This window comes from Typopeltis vanoorti, chromosome 21, assembly GCF_054136105.1.
Source record: "Typopeltis vanoorti isolate ZY-2024b chromosome 21, IOZ_Tvanoo_1.0, whole genome shotgun sequence".
In the NCBI taxonomy this organism is placed as follows: domain Eukaryota; kingdom Metazoa; phylum Arthropoda; class Arachnida; order Uropygi; family Thelyphonidae; genus Typopeltis; species Typopeltis vanoorti.
Window position 1 is genome coordinate 48,065,959 of NC_143569.1, and position 23,945 is coordinate 48,089,903.

Below are 23,945 nucleotides of genomic sequence, written 5' to 3' on the forward strand. Positions count from 1 at the left end.
TTCCAAAGGAATGTAAGTTCTGACTACAACAGATGGCAAGAGCTATAACATCCCACATAATAAAGAGTTATCGGAATTCTAACATATTGTCTCACACAGGGTCTACAACCGACGACCATCTGAACTATTTTCGGCAACTCATCTCTCTCTCTCTATATATATATATACTTCCATGTTATATATATATTTCCATGTTAGCCATTTACAACGATATATACACACAGCAATATCTCGCATAACGCATAACGTTACTGGCTGGATGGGTGAAGCAAAAATGCTTTTCTTTTTCCCCTTTATATCTGTAAGTGATACTGTGAATGAGGTATTGTTGAGCTACCTGCTCGCCCTCTTGGGGCCTGAAGTTGGTGATGTTCGGTGTGTAGTAGAATAGATTTTGGTCTTCTGTATTTGCAGTGTATTGCTTCACTGTAGTTGTTGGCTTGTTTGATCAGTGGATTTGAGTGCAGGGTTGCCTTGGAAAAGAATTTCTCAGCTAAGTCGTGGAGATGCGAGCGGATGTAAGGGATGTTTACTTCTCGGTGGATCTGGGAGTTTCTTATGTACCATGGGGCATCTAGGATCATTCTTAGGCACTTGTTCTGGATTCTTTGTAGTTTTTGTATGTTGGTTTCTGAGGTATGACTCCATGCTGGAGAGGCGTAGGTGATAACTGGGCGAATTACAGTTTTGTACAGAGTTAGCTTGTTTCTTACATCTAGTTTGCTTTTGCGGTTGATCAGGGGGTAGAGTTGTGCAATTACTCTGGATGTCTTCACTCCTGTTAGTTTGGTGTGATTACTAAATAGCAGTTTGCTATCCAGTTTCACACCAAGATACGTTACTTCTGTTACCCATGGGATCTTGAGTCCGTGGAGCTGGATGTCATCCTTGCTGGTGACTTTTCTTCTGGAGAACAGCACAGCAGAACTTTTCAGGGGGTTTACCTGGATCCTCCAATCTGTTAGCCAAGTTTCTATTGTGTTGATGCAGCCTTACCTAAACCCTAACCCTGCAGCCTTCTAATTGCTAGCTGAGGGCTGCGAGATCTTGAAAGTATCGCGGTGTCATCCGCATATAATGCTGTAATGATATTTCTCGGGTTTGGGGGGATATCAGCTGTATAGATCGAGAACAGTAGAGGTGCTAAGAGGGAGCCCTGTGGCACGCCTGCACGGATCTTGCGTTTGGATGACACTGTTCCATTTAGTTGGATTTGCATGTGTCTGTCACTTAGGTATGCTTTAATTAGTTTGACTAATTTTATTGGGAAGTTAAATTGTATAAGTTTGTAGAGAAGTCCCTGATGCCATACCTTATCAAAGGCCTTCGCTATGTCGATGAAGACTGCAGCCGTCTGGAGATTCCAGTTAAAGCCTCCTGCTATGTATTCTACCAGACGGTGTATTTCTTGTGCTGTGGAGTGTTCTCTGCGGAATCCGAATTGCTCGTTTGGGATGATTCCGAGCTTGTCAGTGATTGCTTGTAGCCTTGTGAGTATAACCTTTTCAGTGACTTTTCCAAGACTTGATAAGAGGCTAATGGGTCTGTAGCTTTCTGGAAGTTGAGAATTTTTACCTGCCTTTTTATACGTATGATATCTGCTGTTTTCCAGGTTGTCGGGAAGTGCTGAAATCTGATGATCGTGTTTGTTATATTAACAATATGTATTATTGCTTTTCTTGGAAGCAACTTTAGTGTTCTGTTAACAGCAATATCTGACAATTGACAATTGACAATTGACATTTATGTCTTTAAGGGTGAAGCAAGATGCTTTTCATATTCCCCGCTATCTGTCGTGGTTACAGTGAGGGTAAAATTTACGAGCAGTTTGCTCGCCCTGAATGGGCATGGAGATTATGCATCGTTATAGGAGGCTAATATAGTTTTTGGTCTTCTATATTTGAATATGTCCGTTGGCTCATATGCTGCAGCTTGTTGAATCAAATCATTGGGGTGTGTGGACGTCTTTAGAAAAAACTTGGAAGCTAAGGATTGTAGATAAGAGAGAATATATGGAATATTTGTGTCTCTATGGAGCTGGCTGTTTCTAACATACCACGGGGCGTTCAGAATCATTCTCAAGCACTTGTTCTGCACACGCTGAATCTTGATAATGTTAGCGTTAGAGGTGTGGCTCCAGGCTGGAGAGGCATAGGTGATTATGGGACGAATCGTCATCTGGTAAAGTTGCAATTTGATTCTGTTGCTGAGCTTGCTATTTCTATTAATTAGCGGGTAAATCTGAGCTATGGCTTTAGATGCTTTTGCACATGCAGACTTGATATGTTGGTTGAAAGATAGCTTTTTGTCGAGAATTACACCCAGGTAATTTGTTTCTGTCTGCCAGGGAATTTTAGTATTGAATAGTAACACATCTCCTGCAGGAGACATTGGCCTTTTTGAGAAAAGAACCGCTGAGCTTTTCAGGGGGTTGACTTCCAATCTCCACCTAGAGAACCAACCCTCCAGCTTTAGAATGTTTTCTTGAAGCTTTCTAGTAACGAAGTGGGGTCTGAGGGATCTGGTTAGTATTGCCGTATCGTCCGCATACAGCGCTAAAATGGAAGTCATCGGATTGTGAGGGATGTCTGACATGTATACAGAAAACAGCAATGGAGCCAGTAGAGATCCCTGTGGCACTCCAGCAAAGATATGGCGCTGGGACGATATAGAACCGTTAATTTTAACTTGCATTGTTCTATTCTGAAGATATGAACGGATTAGATGAACCATTTTTAGTGAGATGCCGGCTGAGATAAGTTTGTGCAGGAGTCCAAAATGCCAGATTTTATCAAATGCTTTAGATAGGTCTAGGAAAACAGCTCCTGTGTACTGGCGCCAGTTGTAGCTGGTGATGATATATTCCACAATTCTATGGATTTGCTGGGTAGTACTATGGTGTTGCCGAAAACCAAACTGTTCTTTAGGGAGGATGTTTAGGTCATTTATTGAGGTTTGGAGTCGTGAGAGGATGACCTTCTCTGCAATCTTACCCAGGTTGGAGATGAGACTGATTGGACGATAATTCTGCGGTAAGTGTGGGTCTTTGCCTGGCTTATGTATAGGAATCACATCAGCCAGTTTCCAGGTGGAAGGAAAATAGTGAAGTCTTAAGATTGCATTTATTATACTGGTCAGATGCACTATAGCTTTTCGAGGCAGCAGCTTGATCACCCTGTTTGAGATGCTGTCTGGTCCAGGAGCTTTATTGTTCTTAAGTTTTTTAATAATATCATATAATTCAACAGGTGATGCGGGTGCAATATGATCAGCACTGGTATCCGGGAGGTTTAGTGCATGTCTAACCTGTCTGTGGATTTTATACAGATGATTGAAATCAATGTTGTTATAAGATGGTTTGCACTGATCCTCAAGATTTTTAAGTATGGCTTCTGCCTTATCTGCATCTGTGTGGATTAGGCCCTGGTTTGAGATTATAGGGGGGAGGGATCTGTTTTTGTTTTTGATGTTTCTCAGTAGGCCCCAGATAGAGTGATCAATAGGTGAGATAGAGGCTAACTTTTTATCCCAAACTTCGTTTCTATGCGTTTTAAGTGCATCTCTTACTGCTCCATTCAATCTATTAAGCACTGTCTTATCCTGAGGAGCGCGAGTGTTACGAAATCTCTTCCTAGCTCTGTTCTTCTCTCTGATCAGGTCCATAATGTCCTCAGGCAAACGATCAGGCTTGGGAACAGGTTTCTGGAAGGTTGCAACCATTATAGCGGACTTAATCTGTTGGGTGAGGCTAGTCACTGCAGAATCCACATCTTCTGGTGTGCATATGTGTGGGACGGGTCCTATTTGATCCCGAAGTGCTTTAGACAATCTCTCCCACGATATGCCTGAATGAGGAGGAGACAGGCATTCTTGTTCTCCCAATTGCAGTAGAATTGGGTTGTGATCCGACGACAGCTCGTTTAGTGATGTAAGGCTGTACTGTAGTTTAATGTCTTGCAGGATGGCTATATCCAAGATGTCAGCAGTGCCAGATGTACTGAGATGAGTTGGTTCGGTAGGTCCAGCCACAACAGCATGGTTTAATCCTGTGTAGCTAGAAAGGATACGACCATTTTTGTTAGTGGATTTACTGTTCCAAGCAGGATGCTTTGCATTGAGGTCTCCAGCGATGATGATCGGTCCTTTTACTCCAAGGATGGCATCCAGATCTGAGGTCAATAATGTCTTTAATGGAGGGTTGTAAGCAGAAAAAATTTTGAGGTTCCCAATTGAGTTTGTGAGAACATTGATTCCTGTGATTTCGAGGTTGGTGGTAGTAGGGTTGGTTATTGAGTGATGATTGATATAGCTTTTGATAAGAGTGGCTGTACCTCCACCTCTATACCCAAGCCTGTCGTTTCTGTAAATCTGATACCCTCTGATTTTCAGGGTGTCAGCAGGCCTCAGGTGAGTTTCATTAATTAGCAGTATATCTGGGTTGTATCTATTATTAAATTCCTGGATTTCTAATAGTTTGTTTTTTATACCGTTGGCATTCCAACCGATAATCCTAAGAGAGTTTGGGACGATTTTTTTCCTATGCATCAGAGAGTGCAGATAATATGGATTGGGTTTGCTGTAGGAATCTTTTTGTGACACTTAAGGATGGATTTGAGTTGCTGAAATCCTGGAGCATGTTTGCAAGAGAAGAGGTGATAACAGCTGATAGATTTGAGTGTGGAGTATTCCGGTTCTGGGTTTGTACTATCTGTTTGGAGCGGGCCACATCAGCATATGTTCTTACTTGATGTTGAAGATTCGTTTTCTTAAGGGGCTCAGTTAATGATGGGCGAGCACCAGTTGTCCAGCAATATCTGCAGCTTTTCGTTCTTTATTAATAAAATTATATTAATATAATAAAGGTGTATTAGCAAATCTTAAAAAATTACTTCAAAATATAAAACTAAAGAATATTTTAAAGATATTTTTCATAACATAAGATTTATTTTAATATTTTATACGAAATATAAACTTTAAGTTATAACTATAATGAATAGTTTTCTATTATTAAAAAACTTATTAGAACCAATAAAAATGAAACATATTTCAATTTATTAACGTATGTTAACATCTATGTTGGCTTACTAATTCAGCCTTTTCTAGTAAATTGTGAATATCGCGATAGATGAATAGTGATTAAAAGAAAAAAAAATAATCCAGTATATCGATAAATTTCTATTACTTGAATATGTTTTTTTATTTACATTCACTAAAATCATAAAAGCAGCATTTGTCATATGATATTATAAATAAGGACAAAGCAGTTGTACGTGGGGAAGTTTTCGAATAGGCCCAAACTGTTTGGAACGTCCGAAACGTGTTAAAGATGTTCAGAATATAACAATGATTAGATGAAAATTTCTGTATTGCGGATGTTTCATTGTTTACTAGCTTTGTTTATAGCTTTGGCAGCATTATTGTTATAACATTCCGCAATTAATTACAAAATTATTTGCAAATTCTTTTTATGTTCATCAACAATCGACATTACGTCATCATTACGTCATAAACAATCGTAATGATGTCATCAACAATATTGTTGATGACATCATTACGTCATCAACAATAAATGATTACCTAAGGTAATCATTTCGAAATGATTACCTAAGGTAATCATTTCGATTGTTGATGACGTAATGAATGAAGATTAGCAGACGAAAGTTGCATTAGGATAAAATTTAATAAAGGATTAATAGATTAAAGCGAACAATATTTATGCATTATCGTTATTAATAAGGTTTTGATACTTAGAGATGTTGCTATAACGCATTAGTCGATCTTTTAAACACACGCACATACACACGACGGACGCCCCACTACCCAAATGATGCAATCAGAGTTTCTGGAAGGCTTAGTGCAAACTTTCCTTTCATAGAATCGCTACATTGCTGGGTCTCTTGGGTGCTGCCTTATCTGTGTCGACCCCTCTTTTCTCGTCCCTGTGGCCTCCGAAACACGGGTGGCAACGGTTCATTAAAATGTCAAGTGGTCCCGTACAGCGAGGGTCATACGGCTGCACGTGATTTGAGTAGCAGCGCCGAAATCTAATCTCCAGAGGACGATGGCACAATTGAGGACCTGTCAACAGAAATTTGCCTAAAACGCCCGCTCCAATGGGAGAGACGCGACTATTTACGAACACACTGACGAAGACTCTTTACCGTTATTGGCAAGCACTTCGGTTAAAGAGCCACTTTTAGAAGCCTCCCAAATCTCCGGTCGCTCGTATATTTAATGCTGCCCAAATTGAATTGGCACTCTCAATTCTACAAATGAATTTGATTTCTTGCGGAAGGGACGCCGTTCAATGGCGAGCCCTAACTTGATTACGGAGGGCTTACACAACGCATCGAGACGGTTATGGCGGTTGCGTGAGACGCCTACGGAACGCAGGCTTTACAGGAAGTACCTGAGCTACTTGACGCCGGGGCCAAAAACAAGAGTCTAAATTGCGAGCAAATTTCGGAATCTTCTCACCTACTGAGGGAGGATTCTTCCCTCCTTCTACCCCACCCCCCGCATCCATTCACCACCCCCACCCTGATTTGTGTCGCTTTGATGAAATCGTGACGCGAACACCAATGCGGACAGAGCGCTGTTCGCTGTCGTTGCAACAACGAATATCATCCCGAACACTGTGGCAACAGCCAGCCAAAATTAGTGCTCCGAGAGAGAGAGAGAGAGAGAGAGAGAGAGAGAGAGAGAGAGAGAGAGAGAACTTTCTTTTCTTTGCTTTGCTTTCCATCCACTTCCCCGTAATGTAACTTAAGTGGTTAAGAGATTGCGAAGCTCAATGAAGACTCCAAATCTCTGTCTGTCTACTTTCTCTCTCTCTCTCTCTCTCTGTTTTTCCTCCTCTCTTGATATATATACATTCTATTTCTACTCTCTCTCCCTCCCTCCTTCCATTTCTTTCTATTTTTCTCTCTATATAGCTTCCCTTCTCTGTCTATTACATTTTCCCCTATTTGTACTCTCTTTTCTCTCTCTCTGTTCTAAATAAATTTGTTCTTTTGTTCTTCTTGATTTAATTCTATTTCTTTCTTTCTTTCTATCATCTCTTCATATTTTCTGTCTGTTCATTTTTCGCTTTCCGTCTCTATTTAGCTAGCTAGTTCTATATTCTTTTCTCTCTCTCTCTCTCTCATCTACTTCATTATTTCTTTCTCATTCCTCTTTTCCATTCCCTCACTTTTCTCACTGTATCATCTAACTTACTCCTTCTCTCTCTCTATCTAAATGCATATTCTTCTCTCTTTCTATTTTGTATACTTATTCTCCTCTTCTTTCTTAGTTAATTGCTCAGAAAAACCTACACAGGCGCTGAAGATTTTGAGATTTAGATCCATTTTTCAGGTTGCACCTCCTTTTCTTGTTTTTCTTTCCTCTCACTATCTATAATCTTCTACCTACCTTCTGTAGACGAAGTAATTTTTAACTGAACATAAATGTTATTCGAACCATAATGGGTTTTTTTTCACCTTCCCCCCCCTTTTGTTTTTCTTACAATTATTCTCTTCTTCTTCTCCCTTCTAGTGTTAGGAGACCTGTTACAGAGCTATCTTAAGCCGTACCCTTCCTGAGGATAAGGTGACTAGCCCCATGCCTCCTGGTATATTCTATGGCTGTAGCTGCGTGTGTTCACGGGTCCGGTTTGCCTGCTTGCGGGAGGAATAACCCCAGATAAACTGGGGAGAAAAACCTTGCTGTCCACCCTTAAGACCTGCTAACTTGGCTATGCCTGAGAAAGAACCTTAAGCTCCTCACGTCGGCGACCAGGGGAATCGAATCCAGGACACTCCTTTCCCAGGCATATAGTGGCGAAGCGCATTACCACTAGGCTAACCGCGGGGACACAGTTATTCTCAATACTCTTATTTCCATAAGCTATGTCCCTCTCTATCTCTCTCTTATTTCTGTTCTTCCCCTCGTTTCGTTACATTATACCTTATCCTTTTCTATTCTTTCATTTCTCTGTTTGTTTCTGTTCTCTTGTATTATTTTCTCTTTTTTTTTAACACATTAAAGATTGAAAACCATAAACTTCAAAGCATTAGGAATACTGTCATAACACACACACACACACACACACACACACACACACACACACACACACACACATTGATTTCATATCGCTTTGGCCTATTTTGTAGACGATCCTTGATATTTTCTAACGTGTTATTTAAAATATCGGATAATATAAAGGAAATACTTTAGATCAAATCAATATTTATTGATTTATTAATCTTCTTTTTTATATGTTTGGACTTCTCCACAGTTATCTGACTGTAATGTGAAGTGATCACTAGGTAATGTCTATTATATTTTCGTATGGGAAGAAAAAAGAGCTTTATAAACACTCCTCTTTTAACTTATTGTGCTTTTTTTTTTTTTTTCTCTTTTCTGTTTCTTCCTTATTATTACAGTCTTTCCGAAAGAGAATTTTCCTTTATTATGTTTGCGATGGTCTCTTATCTTGTTCCGAAGTAGTCAATACACCGAAATTGAAACTTTATTGTGTAGAAAGTATAATCAGAACGTGCCGTCCAATCAACAAGAATTGTACGATGTCCTGCTGAGCAACAACAACAACAACAACAAAAAAAAAAGATCTGATCACTTGGAAAAACATCTTACGAAATCTGTGTAAATACTTTCGCAAATAACACTGAACGATGCATTAAGTGGGGAATGAATTTTATTGTCCGACGTGAGACTGCCACCTCCGTATTGGAGGACCGAAGTGGCTTGAAAAAGGTTCCATTTGTGGTGTCTAGAGTAGGATTAATAAGTTACCAACCAGGGTATCTTAGGTACTAAAACTAAGGGGTAAAAATAAAATAAACAGAAAATAGTAATTTATACGTAACTGTCATTAAATATAATTGTCGTACATATTAACTACGTTTTTTGCACAAAAAGTGGATTTGTAAACTCTTTATGACAAAAAGAGAAGTATACAATTAAAACTGTTGAGCATTGTGTAAAAAATAAAAAAAATAATAAAAAAACATGACGTAATGTGACGTCACTGTAAACAACGATCAACAATATCTAGGCAGCCAATTACTTTATCCAACTGGAGTTTAATATTATTATTACAATATTTGTAGAGTTTTTGAACCATTCTTGCTCGAGCTAATCACCTGTTGTTTCTGTGTAGTTCATGTTAATCTGTACTTTGTTTATTAACATTTGCAAGCGCCTTCTAACAGTTTTTTTTTCATCCATCTTGAACTTTTTTTTTAATGCATAGGAGGAGCTACGACGTGATATAGCCGCTAAGATCAAAGGTCAATTAATTTGGCAACTACTTCCAACTAAATTCCTTGTCGCTTATCATATCCCCCCCTCTCTCTCTCTCTCTCTCTCCGGCTAGCCACCTCGGACCACCTTTGATTGTAGGTTCTAGTGACCTAAGAAACTCCGGGCGCCCGCTGTACAGAACACACAGCAATTCTCATTAAGAGAAAAGGTTCGCATGGGGGGGAGGGGAAAGGGGAAAGAACAGGAAAGAATATGAGATGGGACGTCAAGACGAATATTTCCTATCTATCTTTATCTCCCACCAGCATTTCTAGTCACGCAACGAACACACGGGTTTCTCCTTGTACGAAAGCCATCCAAGATGTGGTGTCAAAGGTCATAAAACACAAGCTACGTACCAGAAAAAAAAAAAATCTTCAAGAAGGTCACGATCCCTCCTTGTTTTTGTCTTTATCGGACGAAAGTTAGCAACTTCATAGAACAGAAAATAATCTGTAGATTGTCCCCAATCTGTAAATGAAGATGACTTTCTGTCAGACTAGGAGCTAGAGAGAGAGAGAGAGAGAATTAGCTCTCCTAGTTTGCCATTACCTTCTCTCGTTACAGCCAACCTTTTGGTCTTCGTATTGATAAGGGTTAGATGGGCGAAATATGAGCACAAGGGTCAATGAGAATGGTTGCCTTCCGCGTAGTCTTTCAGAATGAGTATCCCTTGAATGGAAGGTCTGTGAAGAATACAATGGGAAGACATCCAATCGCCTGATAAGCGTGAGCTATACACAACAAGGCGTATTATGTTCGCAAACTATTTTCCATATTTGGTTACTATAGAAAATTAAGAAGCAGCAAAACACAAAAATGTTTTGAAAAAAAAAAATGCAAAACAGAAATGTTCTGGTTAAGAGATATACAAAACACAAATATTTGGTTAAGGAAATAAAGGAAGAAATCGTGAAGTGTTTTGAGAGAAAAAAAAAGACGCAAGCTACAATAATGCTCTGCAAAAAAACATATTTTGTAATTATAAAATAAACACGTTTTGAAGAAGCGAAATAATGATTTGAACAAAATAAATAATTCATACAATATTTGAGTTAATAAAAATAAAAAGTAAAGTATTAAAATAAAGCTAAAAATTATAAAATATTTTAAAAAGAAACGAAAAACAAGTAAAAAACAAAAATACACAAATACACCAAATAGTATTAAAAAGAGGCACAAACAAATAATTTCAATGAGACAAGTAGTACGATGTGTAAACTTACTGCACAATTAGAAAACGTATTTACATTTATTTATAAAAAAGAAACATCTACATTTATATTTCTGAAGTGGTTTTAATCCCATATGTTCTCTGTTTATTGAAATGTGAACTCCCTTACAAATTTTACCAACATTATCATTACACACTTAAAATGCTACGTAATTCAAACAGACGATCCTTACTTGAAAAAAAAAAAAGGAAACAAAAACAGTAAAGGGGGGGATACGACAATTTGGCCCAACTATTTACCTGCTCGCTTCATGTAACAATATCTAAATGCACTTTTTGTGGAAAGCTAACAATAGCAGCACACGCACCATATAGAGCTTGTACTCAGCAAGGATAGATGATTGCCATTGTTATTTGAGATAGCTGATTGTGGTAATAATCTATTAAATTCAGAAATGGTTGAGAAAGTATAGCGTTTGTAAGGGTCGGTTGATTCTAAATAATAGAATTTTCATGTCGACAGATTAAGGCTTGTTTACATTGTGTTTGAAAGTAATGCAAAATGCTTTTTCCTATGTTCCCAGTCACCTAAAAGATTATTTAAAGATTTCATTAGACCATATTTGCAATATTCAGTTGTGTACATTTACTTTCTTCTCCATCTATCAAATGATTCGAAACATATTAAACAAGAGGTTACATGCAAGTTAATGTACAATTCCCCGGGCGAATTGTACATTAACTTGCATGTAACCTCTTGTTTAATATGGTTCGAATCATTTGATAGATGGAGAAGAAAGTAAATGTACACAAATGAAATACCCATAGATTGCGCGACTTATTGAAATAACTATAAGATATCACGGATCGCTCCAATATTTGAGAAACCTCGGCTACTTGTCGTTTTTTTTTTTTTTTTTTTGTTCTATTTTCGTCTTTACCCAAGCGTCGTACGCACGCTGCATGCCAACGAATTGCTAATGACTACATTTCGTAAGTATGAATATAACAGGCATAGACGGAGAGGTAAGTCTCAGCATACATACGCGCGCACAGATACACAGATACAGTTAATGGGTCAGTCTTCCAAACAGGATGGACAACCAAATCACACATAATTTATCATCCACCCTTCATTTCTCATCGGGTAAAAGAGAAACAAGGCGGGTAAGGGGGAACCGAAGTAGGGATAGCAGACCATAATAATCATAATGGCTTTTTTTTTTTCCTCGTTTTCTTTTTATTTCCCACACTTGTAAGACAAACGACTTGGCACTATTGCTAAATATAAGAAGGGAGGAGTTTTTTTTTTTTTTTTTTTAGTCTCAAACAAACTCTACAATTATCTCTATAACGGCGTAAAAAATTGCCCACATTTTGTCACGTCTATGTTCAACCAACCATCGCCCCAACCTAACGTAGATGATATGTGTCCGGAAGTGAGTTGGTGGTAGACAACGTTCCACCCCTGTGGTTTGCAAAATGGTGCAATGTATTAATTATGGATGTCATACTTCAGTTCATAGTTTGCTATTCAAAACAGAGTTGGCCGCAAAACTGTTACGTTTTGAAAGCGCATATGTCAATAATATTAAATGTTTTTTCGTTGTTAGCTATTGTTCAGGTTCTTAGCATTCTATAGTTCATAAAGCATCGAAATTGTTGAAGATCAAAGCATAAGATAAACTGGGTTTTTCATCCCGTAAACATGCAAACCAGCCAGAGAACACTCATGAAATTAATAGTGACCTTATAGTGTTAGTTCCTTCGGTCATAATTCCAATAGAACAACCAGTAAAAGTATGATATAAATGAATACAGGCTATAAGACAAGTGCAAATCCATAGGTTTATTATTATTATTATTATTATTTAGGAATGTTTTAGTACATGATTAATGCAATAATATCATATATGAGAATATTTTTCAGTTGTAAAGAATGTTATTTTCGTTGTACCTACACTTTTGGTTATGTTCTGTAGTTGTTTAAAAAATATACATCTGCTAGGACGTTATTGCGAACGGCTAAACTGTTGATCAATAATTAACATTAATACGGACTAACTGTATCGGTCCAGAACTTCCCCTTTAATCAAACAACAAACGAATTCGTTTCAATAAATTACGATTCACATTTTCAGTTCCCTCTGTTTTACGCTTTTCTTTTGTTCATCCTGTGCTACCGAATCAATGTTAGAAAAAGACATTTTCTCCACGCTGGCTTGATTTTTCCATGTTCTCTTAATGTGATATGCTTTGAAAACATTTTTGCTGCTTCTTTTTTAAAAAAAGTACTTAAATGAGATAGAAGTAGTTATTTTGTCTGTCTTTCCTGATGTTCAATCGGTTAAGAGGTGCATTTCTTATAAAATTTTTTACGGCATTTATTCTCCGACTACCGTATCACATGTTAATACAAATAAATTATGAAATACCCATGGAATTCTCTCTAATAACTAGAGAATGTAATCTTATTCTATAGAATGTAATGGTAATTGTTACTAAGCCACGGTTTTTTTTCCCCTTCTTTTCTTTTCCTTACCTTGAAGAAGAAAGGCAGTCGTTCTCCTATATACGTCCTTCCTTCATCCAAGATGATTGAGTTAAAACTTTTTCCCTGGCTAACGGCAAATCAGCACCTGATATCACTAATCATTTGTGCACTTTTGTTATCTGAACTTCGCCAAGTTTTTTTTCTTTTCTTTTTTTCTACTAGACACAAAGTTGTAGACATGTCGGTATATTGGAGACAATGAATGACCTGTAATTCACCGTCGGAGTTCGGTAAAAGAAAGTAACTAGCGTTTCTTTTGTCTTAGAAAACAGATTATCTTAGAGACGTTAGACTACATGCCTTGAACAATTAATGGCTTTATATCAGTGCTATGTCGCTGTGCGCAAGATGATTTTCCTTCTCCCAATATAATGCTCAAGAACGCATAAAATACACATCGTATAGAGCTAAAAATGCTCGATAATTTAACCGATTAGAGGTTAAATGAATTCAGAATAATTTGCCATTGAGTTAACAAATTGTAAAGAATTGACAGATCTCATATTATTAATAATTATCATTGTTAGATGAATCTGATTATTATTACAACCTTCAACAATGAACAAATTACTATAATTTGAGGTTAAATGTTATAAATGTATTCTTTATTGTCAATCATTTAACCGCAAAATATTATTGCTCTAGTTTAATTGTTAAGCCAACAATGAGGTGGGAAGTTCATTGTTAAAAAAAAGACTTACATTATTGGATGTTTTAACAATGGATAAGTTCTGTATTGTTGTCTTTATTGAAATGCCATACGAACAAATTGTTAACTGTGGATCTATTAAATGAAATAGATGTGGAGCAATGCAATGCCAGTATTGTCGGAAAGTTTCAGACTTGTGAACGTATTAGCAAATACCTTTCAACATCAGAAGCGAATAAAAAAAAGCCACCCTAAGGTCACACGAAGTAATAAAATTAATAATCTGGGTCCCGATTACTTCCCCTCCCCCCTTACGCTTCAATCCATCCTAGTTTCATCTACTAAGGTCTCGTGCACATGCGCATTGTGTCAATTTCTAAGAGTTAAACGTGTGTCTGCTAAGTTAATGTCGAATTCATATATGGACACATCCATTCGTTCTAATTGTCTCCTACAGGCATTCAGCCATCTTGCAGTATTAGCGAGGCTTTGATTTACCGTGATGATTTACCAGACTGTCTGAGCGCGCGCGCGTTGTGGAACCCTCCACTACAAAGCCGAAGCCACCTCCTCCTCGTCTCTCGCCCGGAAACCCAGGGTGTCGACTTAATCAAGCGGACGGCGAGGGAATAATTAGAATAGTGTGGTCGTGGTGCCGTTGCGTGAGAGAACGATGGCTAGGGGTTGGCTAGCTGGCTTTACAGTATAAGAGGGGGGGATTGTGTGTGGGGGGGATAGAAGGCAGCTGCAGGCCAAGCAAGAAGCTGTTGCCTGTCACGCCTGCGTTTATAGAGGCTCCGGACAGCCCTAAACGTTGTAGAAGGAGGAGTCTCCGATCAGTCTTTCCCCCCTACCCCACCCCTAGTGTCCCTTAAATACCCCTTATCGTTCTAAATATCGCACACATACACACATATAAAAAAATCGAATAAGGATGGAGAAATTGCACCTGGTTTTATAGGTTCACTTCAAAGTCATATACGATAAAATTGAATTTGATTGGTGATTGAGTCGAACAATAGAGCAATTGTTCCGGTGGACGCACAGGTAATACTGCAAACTGCTGCCTAACATGGCCTTAACTTAAATGAGCTTTTCAGAGAGTAGTAAGACTGTATTTAGTTTGATAACACGTTACTCTAGTGGATGATCCCCTACTTACGACTGTAGTCGTCCCAGTTTGTCCACTTGGTGGCGTGAGTGTCAATAGCACAACGCCTATTGTTTCGAACGTGTCCCATTTACTGTGTTGACTGCAATTAATAACGCATTCGCTTGACATGCAATTATTTAAAAAATATTCAACACCATTACGTTCTGTGTATCTGTACATTGTTATCTCTATTGGTACACAAATTTCCTCCTTTTATATCCCTAGATTACATGAAAAAGGAATAAAGAAATTCTATCAATTTGATTTTATAATAAAATATCTCACAATAATCATCTAACACTTCATTAAATCGGCATATTAATCTATTTATTTGTTAGAAAGCGTTGAATAGCCAAATAGCTTCTTAGATTCAATTGTTGTTGCCTACATTGTTGTCAAACAAATGGACGATTAGTTAGTCACCTGAAGATAATTGTTGAAAAATATTGTTGTGTCCCCGGCTTTTAACAATAAGCAATTTGCTGAAGCTAATTGTCGCAAAAATACAATATAAGCTTTGTGTAGTGGAGATATCCTAACCATTCTTTATTATTTGTCAAAAAATATCATCCTATGATGAGTAGAAATAAATGGTTATAATTTCAAGAGGTGGTTATAATTTGGAAAAGACAAGAGTCTAGCAATGTTCAAAAGATTGAAAAGAAACTTAGTTCGGAAGGACAAATGAAGATGCGAAATTATAATCGTAAGGCTATTTATTCTGTAATTTTTTGAAATTATTTATACAACAATACTATAAATAAATAAAAAAATTAGATCTATTACAAAATTCTTTGTTAAAATGAAATTTCTTTATATTTTACTTTATTATTCTTAAACACGTTTTATTTTTATTAATAGCCAACTTTAAAAATGGATGAGCTGATGTTCCCAATAAATATTTATTATGTGGGTATAATACCCATATTTCATCTAGATATAAGATAACGATAGTTAACGATTATTTTTGAGGCGCATTTGACAAACGATTAAATTATAATTAGCAATTTTTTAATAAAATATAATATAATAGAATTCCGGAAAATTAATAAATTAAACTTTCACAAGTTATTTCTTTCCGATTATGAAATGGAACCAGAGTAGTTATCGAGACAATACTATAATTATTATTTTTTTTTTAAAGCATTAGTATGAATAATAGAAAATTCACACCATTTTTTTGCCTCTATTTTTATAGATACAGGCAACTTCCTAATTTTCGATTATAGGCAATGGCCTAAAAAATCCTGAAAACAGCTGCCCTCTTAAATTAAGGTATTGTACAGTATTTAAAGAGATAAAGGAATCGGTATTTAAATCGCGTTAAGAAAAGTAATTAAAATTCTGTATGCAAATAATAGTAAAAAAGCGCTGATAAAAAAAAAAAGTAAATCAAGATTTAGACAACGATGTAACGTTTAGAAAAGATACTTCATTTACATACAGATACAGAAGCACGGAAAGATGTGGCAAAGAAAGCGTTAAAGAGGACATAAACACTGTTATTCTCAGAAAACGGTATTTACAGAACCATCAAGCTGTAATAACAAGAACAGGCAACCAATGATAAAAAGTCTTTTGTGATCGCCTAAACATTATTACTCAAAACAGCGTAGAATCAATTCCATTTAAAAAAATAAATAAATGAAAGATAGTGACATTTGTAAACCAACATTATATAATTAAAGACAGATAATCAGGAAATAATAAAGGTTGGTATAAAAAGTAACTTGAAATGGCTAATAGAACTGAGGAAATTGATAAAATACCGTATTTATTTATTGTCATAAATATTGAAAGAATTAAAAAGGCAACGCAGGTGAAAATAAATATTTAACAGTCATAATAGTTAGAAAAATAAATTGAAGTACTACTGACGGATATATATATATATAAACAAAGAATAATGTAAAAGTATGAAAGGAAAAAAAAGTAATAACTTTTAAGCAGAATACTTCGTTTAACGTAATAACCATTTTACACGCTTTCAACACATTCATAATGTTGATAGTACACACCAGATACTGTTATCGGATATCTGGTGTGTACATTACAACTAACGTCATTCTTATCCTTATAAGGACTGGCATAAAGGGAGAAACAAGAATGCTTTTCATCTTCCCCGTTATCTGTAGAGGAGAATGTAAGGATAGGGTGTTATTGAACTATGATCATGGCAAGAGGGTAACAGCAATAGAGGAGAATGTAAGGATAGGGTGTTATTGAACTATGATCATGGCAAGAGGGTAACAGCAATAGAGGAGAATGTAAGGATAGGGTGTTATTGAACTATAAGCTCTGATCATGGGCAAGAGGGCAACAGCAATATCCGAGCCTCAGTTAGAACTTCATTGGCTGCAGCATTGCCATCCATTACCCTCCAAAGGTTATTAATCACCGCATCTCACGGTCGATTCTCTTCTCTCCACCCTCTTCCTAACGTCCTTATCCTTATAAGGACTGGCTTAAAGGGGCGAAGCAAGAATGCTTTACATCTTCCCCGTTATCTGTAGAGGACAGTGTAGGGATAAGGTGTTATGAGCTATTATTAAAGGTCTGATCATGGCAGGAAGGTAACAGCAATAGCCGAGCCTCAGTTAGAACTTCGTTGGCTACAGCACTGCCATCCATTACCCTCCAAGGGTATTAATGACCGCATCTCACGGTTGATCTTTTCCCTCCGTTCCTTTCACACCCTCTTCCTAACTTATAGTCCTTATAAGGACTGGCTTAAAGGTGCGAAGCAAGATTGCTTTTCATCTTCCCCGTTATCTGTACAGGACAGTGTAGGGATAAGGTGTGATTGAGCTATTGAAGCTCTGATCATGGCAGGAGGGTAACAGCAATAGCCGAGCCTCAGTTAGAACGTCATTGGCTAACTACCATTCATTACCCTCCAAGAGTATTAATCACCGCAATTTATCGATCCGGCCGGCATTCGGATGATACTATTTTAGGAGCAAGATGAATTTCATTTCCAGGTGTGAGAAGACTGCTCCATTTATTAGAGATTTAAAATAATTTAAGAAATTTCTAAGTTTATTATCTAGAGTAACTTTTCAGAATCTAATAAAAAATTAATAAAATATATAAAGAATATAAAAATAATAAAAATAAAAACGACTCCATATTTCACCCATACGAATGTTCTATAGGTTTACAGTCAAGTCAGTACTACTTATGCGCAGGCATACGAGGCTCTAGCTTGGGGGGGGCGAAAATTTAAGGCCAATTTAAGGGCACCAAACAAATGAGGGAGGGCCCTTGAGCACTCTAGCGCCTCGGGAAAAGTGTAAGTATGGCCATGTTTACACCTTCCGTTGTGGAGTCACATAAAAAAAAAAAGAAAGAAAAAGCGTATAGTATTGAAGACGAAATATCAGTACCACCAAATATTTTCGATTCATTCCCTCTCCCCTAAAAACCAGAACCTCGTGTAACCTTGAAAAGTGTCTGAAATCGTTCCTTCTCTTAAATGGACAAGACTCTCCCATGTGTTGCAACTAGAAATCCTTCCTGAATTGTTAGCTGCTGTTTTGATTTTTTTACGTTGAAACAACTAAGGATATGAGACTTGTGATGTTATATCTGTTAACTACGTTTATTCATCTGGCTGGCTTGTCTATTTTGGGGGACGAAAAAAGGTTTAATGAAGGTTCGCGTTCGAAACGGCATTCGAACAGAGGTGATTTCATATCGACTGAACTATGGAGGCTCCTTCCTAAGTACATATACAGTTTACTAGCTATGGTACATAAAACAAAAAAGATTATTAATATATTTCTTCTTTCTTTAACTCTTACACGCAAATGCACATGTTATAGATTCCCAAAACTCTCGTATCTGAGGCCGATAAAAAAATGTTTATGGATTAAAAAGAATGTTAATTGAGAAGTAATTAATATTAAAATGACATTGAAGAGATCGCTTAGACAATCTAAATTTAACAATAAAAAAAAAAAAGAAATTCATAATTGCCTATAAAGTAGAACAACAGCGAAGAAGTGCAATTACCGCTAAATCTCGCCCCAAATCACTACCCCCAACATTGTGTAAAAGCAACAACCCTTTCCAATAAAGAAAATCACCTCCTTCCTACAGTTTCGACTTGACCTTCTGTGGGGGGAGCGGATCCCATCACTTCACTCCAAACAGTTGTGCACTCTTGTGCCGTTAATGACTCTACGAGCGACAATTAAGGAACCCAGAGTGGGCGGAGACGAAACGCTTAAGGTCTTTGTCATTAGATGCCTGTTATTGTCGGCAAGTGTGGCCATATTCATTGTTAGTCACCATCGAGCATCCTCCGTGGCTCATATTTTGTAACTAGTTTGACCGGGAATGAAGAACCATTGCTGTTGAGGTTCCCCCCACCCACAGGAATGGGTGGATTACCCCCTAGAAAAAGAAAGAATATAGCAAAAAATTAAGGAGTAAACTGTTGTAGGTATGTTGGTTTGTAGTAATGAGTTCTGTTAAATTAAATATGTCTCACTGGGTTCACTCGATTCCATAAAAGTTAACATACAGTAAAGAGTTGACAACAAACCGATCAACCTGACTTGTTCACTCTCCTCTCTTCACTTTAACGTACCGCCGGAGGTCAGTCGGTAAGGACGTAATCCTTCAGATTGGGTCCATCTAAGTGAAAAGAACCTTAATGAAGAGTCTTATACGGATGTAGCTGGGTTTCCCTACCGTAAATTAAAGTTTTTCATTCTACAAAGCAGGTATATTGGTCGAAAGAAACCACTTACATAGTTACACATAATATACTGGTCTCATGGAAAGACTTTTAATGGGATTATATTGATCAAGTGCATATAATAAACAACTACGTTATACCAACTAGTTTCACCAAGTAAGGCTGTTGGCATCTTCAGGGTACATAACTGATGTAAGGCACTAAAAAGTAAAAAACTGTCACAAACTATAATCAACCGATTCCAATTATATTAAACAAAGAACAGAGCGCGTACAATACATGCATAGAGCGTGCATGATATCACTTGTTGTTATTTAGGAACGTTCTATAGTTGGCACTATAATTCAGTTCTGGCGAGTTGAAGGATCTGATAAGGGTCTTCCAGATCACGGGCAAGATTAGTCCTTGGTTCCTGTTAAGGTTTTGTATACAGCGGGCAACTGTTATGGCCTCCTTAAAAATTTGGGAGCGGAAGTCCTCCTCCATGTAAGGAATTGTGCTTCTATCCCACTCTATGGTATGGTTCGTTCTTGAGAAATAAAAAGCTAACCCCGATTTTTTTTTCTCTGTTATTATTGACGTCACCTATGTGTTCTTTTTGCCTAATTTCAAGGCTCCTTGAAGTTTGGCCGATGTAATTCAAGCCGTATACGAGCAGCTTTTCTGACGTTGGAGTTTCATTTCAAGCGAAAACTGATTTGGGATCTGTATAATTTATATTTAAAATAAGGGGATGCGGATGTATACGAAGGAAACTACAATACAAATGTTCAGACAGTTGTGATAAAACAACACATTTTTAGATTCACAATATATACTTATCTGTTACTATGGCAACATCTTAATGGAATGTCTGGAATGTTTCGAGTTGTATATAAGCGACAATATTTTTAAACTCGAGTTCAAAAAATTATCTACCAATTTTTCATTCAATAGTGCAGAATCATCGTCTAATATCCTATTTCTAGTTTCAAAATCTCACAGTTTCAAAATACAAGTAATAAAGAGTTGCATGCAATTCGTAGCTTTGGTAGTTGGAATGCATGCGCGCGTACTCATATCTTTTGTCTGATGGTTTGACATTATAAAGATGTTTTTAAACTAGTATCAATATATTTTCTAGGATTGTTTTAACATCACTAAGTGACTCAGGACAGTCGAATGACTTCAGATAGCATATTTCACAATATAATACGGACTGCTTACTTCTTCACGAGTTGCCTCGGCATTGCATTATTTCAAAAACTACTGTCTAGATTTCTTTCTTTCTTTTTTTTTTTTTTTGTTCAAGTTCACTGTTTCGACTCTTTTATTTTTACGTTAATTAGATATTAGAAAGCATTCAAACACTGGAATATAACAGAGAATATCAAAACATGATTTAGACTATCTTACATCTCTCTCAGCTGTTGGCATCAAGAGAACAGAAAAATATAAATTTGGAAATACCATAGACGATGTCTCCTACTCTTGTTGGTTAAATATCACGATATTTTGTGGGCTTATTAGTTTCTATTGGAGTATTCTTCAGACTCATCAAAATTGTCCCTTTTTTGTATGTCCGTATCCACATATTGTTATGATGATGTCCTCCAAGAATCACTTCGTTTCTGTTTGAGTTTTCTTCGACACACACAAAATCCACTCTTGCACAAGCAGCATCAAAACAAAGCGGGAAATGTCAGAAGATAATTTGCCACAAGCTAACTTTATCTCGAGTCGCAGCGACTTATCTTAAAGTGTATGGCGAATAGTTCGCTGTGAAATATTGACCCTATCACTCCGCGTCCGGATAAAGCTTCCGATACTTGATGGATGTTGAGAGCAAGCTGGAGATGATGGAGTCAAGCATCACAAGTAATCTCTGCACTGCTGGAGGCAGCATGGAAGCACTCTTTATGTAATCTGGGTACAGGTGTCGCACTCCTAGCAACAGTGATGTGACAAACTATTAAGGTCTCTCTTTCTATTTTTTTTTTATTCAGAACATTCTATATCACTGTTATCGACTTAAACATATGCAATACTTGTATAAATTAATATAATATATAATGTAAAATATAATCAAATAATTCAGTAAGATAGCGCGGTTGTTGGGATTTCCAATTTGGCTGAAAAAATGCCTTCAAATCGTAGAAACGTCAGAAGAGATGTAAAGTATTACAGAGTAATACTTTATAGTCCTATAAGGACTATATAAAGTATTACTCCGTAACAGTAATATCTCTTTATCCTTATAAGGACTGGCTTAAAGGGGGGAAGCAAAAATGCTTTTCCCCGAAGATGAAAATCTTCCCCGTTATCTGTAGAGGACAGTGTAGGGATAAGGTGTTATCGAGCTATTAAAGCTCTGATCATGGCAAGAGGGTAACAGCAACAGCCGAGCCTCAGAACTTCATTGGCTACAGCATTGCCATCCATTACTCTCCAAGGGTATTAATCACCGATGTTTAAGTAAAAGCGAACTCTAAAAATTCGGACGATCCCTAGACCACTCCATAGTGGCAGAAAGACCGTCCATATCTCAGCGTTGGTTCCACTCAGTGACGGGTCCCTCACCACCACCGCTCATATTCCGAAGAAAAGCATTCACCGACAAAGCCCCTCAGTGGGCCGTGCCGGAAAACACTTTACCCGGAGACTCAAATTGCTCCTTAAGAGAGCGAACTCCAACTCTCGAATCTCTGCGTCCCAGGGGGTAACAGCAACAGCCCAGCTTCAGTTAAACTTCATTGGCTACAGCATTGCCATCCATTACCCTCCAAGGGTATTAATCACCGCATCTCACGGTCGACTTCCCACTGTCTATCTCTTTATGATCCGGTGTGTTGGCTTTTATTGCATTTTGTATGTAAACGAAATTGGTGCTTTTAAAATTCTGCCTTGTTTTTAAAAATTTCTAAAATAAACTAAAAATAGTTAACCGATAAGAAATTAATTATAAAAATATACAATTATTAAATAGAAATTATTTAAAATTATTAAACATTTTTATCTTTATATATATTTATACACGAAATCACTAAATATTTTTTAAAGTAGCGTAAATATCCAAACAAAGATAAAAACAGACATGAAAACTAATATTGCCAACGGAGAGAAATAATTTATGAAAAGAGACATAATTTAGGGGAAAAGAAGAAGAAGAAATAATTGAAAATGAAAAATCCCTTAACTCATAAGAATATTTAGGAAAACTGATATGAATTTTTTTAGATCATTTCCCCTACGAATACTTAATTTATCTTTCTGACAAGTGATCATTTTCGAGATATTTTATTTATTTTTTCTATACTTGGCTATAAAATATCGACGGATCTATAATATCCTCCATTAATATATATATATATATATACTTCTACATCGATGAATTGTAATTGTTCTATTATTGATTATTACAAACTTAAATAACCTAAATATTTGAAGTCGTAAGCAATGGAAAATAATAAAATATAAATACAGTACTTTAAAATTTACTAACGAGCATATGAGAATATAAGATTCAGCATTGGAGTTGCCTTCGTTTGTACTACCCAATAAAGATGCAAACATTGCCCCGAAGCCCGTATGTTCGCCTTTTATTTTAGTTTTTATTTTAGTTTATTTCTATATATGCTATAAAATACGATTGGATCTATAATATCCTTCATTCTAATATCTTATGTATGCCAAATTAAGGCCTTTTAGCTCTATACGTAAGTAAAATACGTAGCTATATTGATATCTGGTAGACAAAAAAGTAGATTTCTGTTTTTCTTTCTCTGCAATACTTCTAAAAAAAGTATTGGAATTAATCTGTAGGATTAATTCCAATACTAAGAAGTATTTTGCATTTCTGTGTCGCTTATTCTTTCTTTCTTTCTTTTTTAAACAAAGAGAAAACAAACCCTCAAACACCAAGATGAAATATATTCAACTTTTAAATTGTGCCAGCATTCTTGAAAAACATATATGCTGTGGAATTTTTCATTCTCATACCCCCCCCCCCCCACCACACACACCGCCATAACCTCTGTACGGTATGTGTCTATTGCAGAGAGTTATAGTTATGCAATGTGTAGTAGTAGTCACCTTGTTTGCTAATAGCAGTCCTTAATCGTTTCACACCCAGATGGCAGCATGATCGTCCATGTTCAGTGAACATGTATAAATCGTCCATAGTTTAGTAAGGTACCCAGAAGCAATACTTCATTGCTCCGCATATAAATCCAAGCCCCATTATCTTCCTATTCACTGTCAAGATAGTACCACTAGTCCAACTGTCAATACATAAATAATAGGGATAGGGAAGAAACCCAAGAAGTGTCATTAACCCCCCCCCCCTTCTCTCCGTGGCCCAGTCATTCTCCGTACCAGGCGTTTGATAAATTCTCGCTTGTCTACCGTGATATGTACCTCAGAACG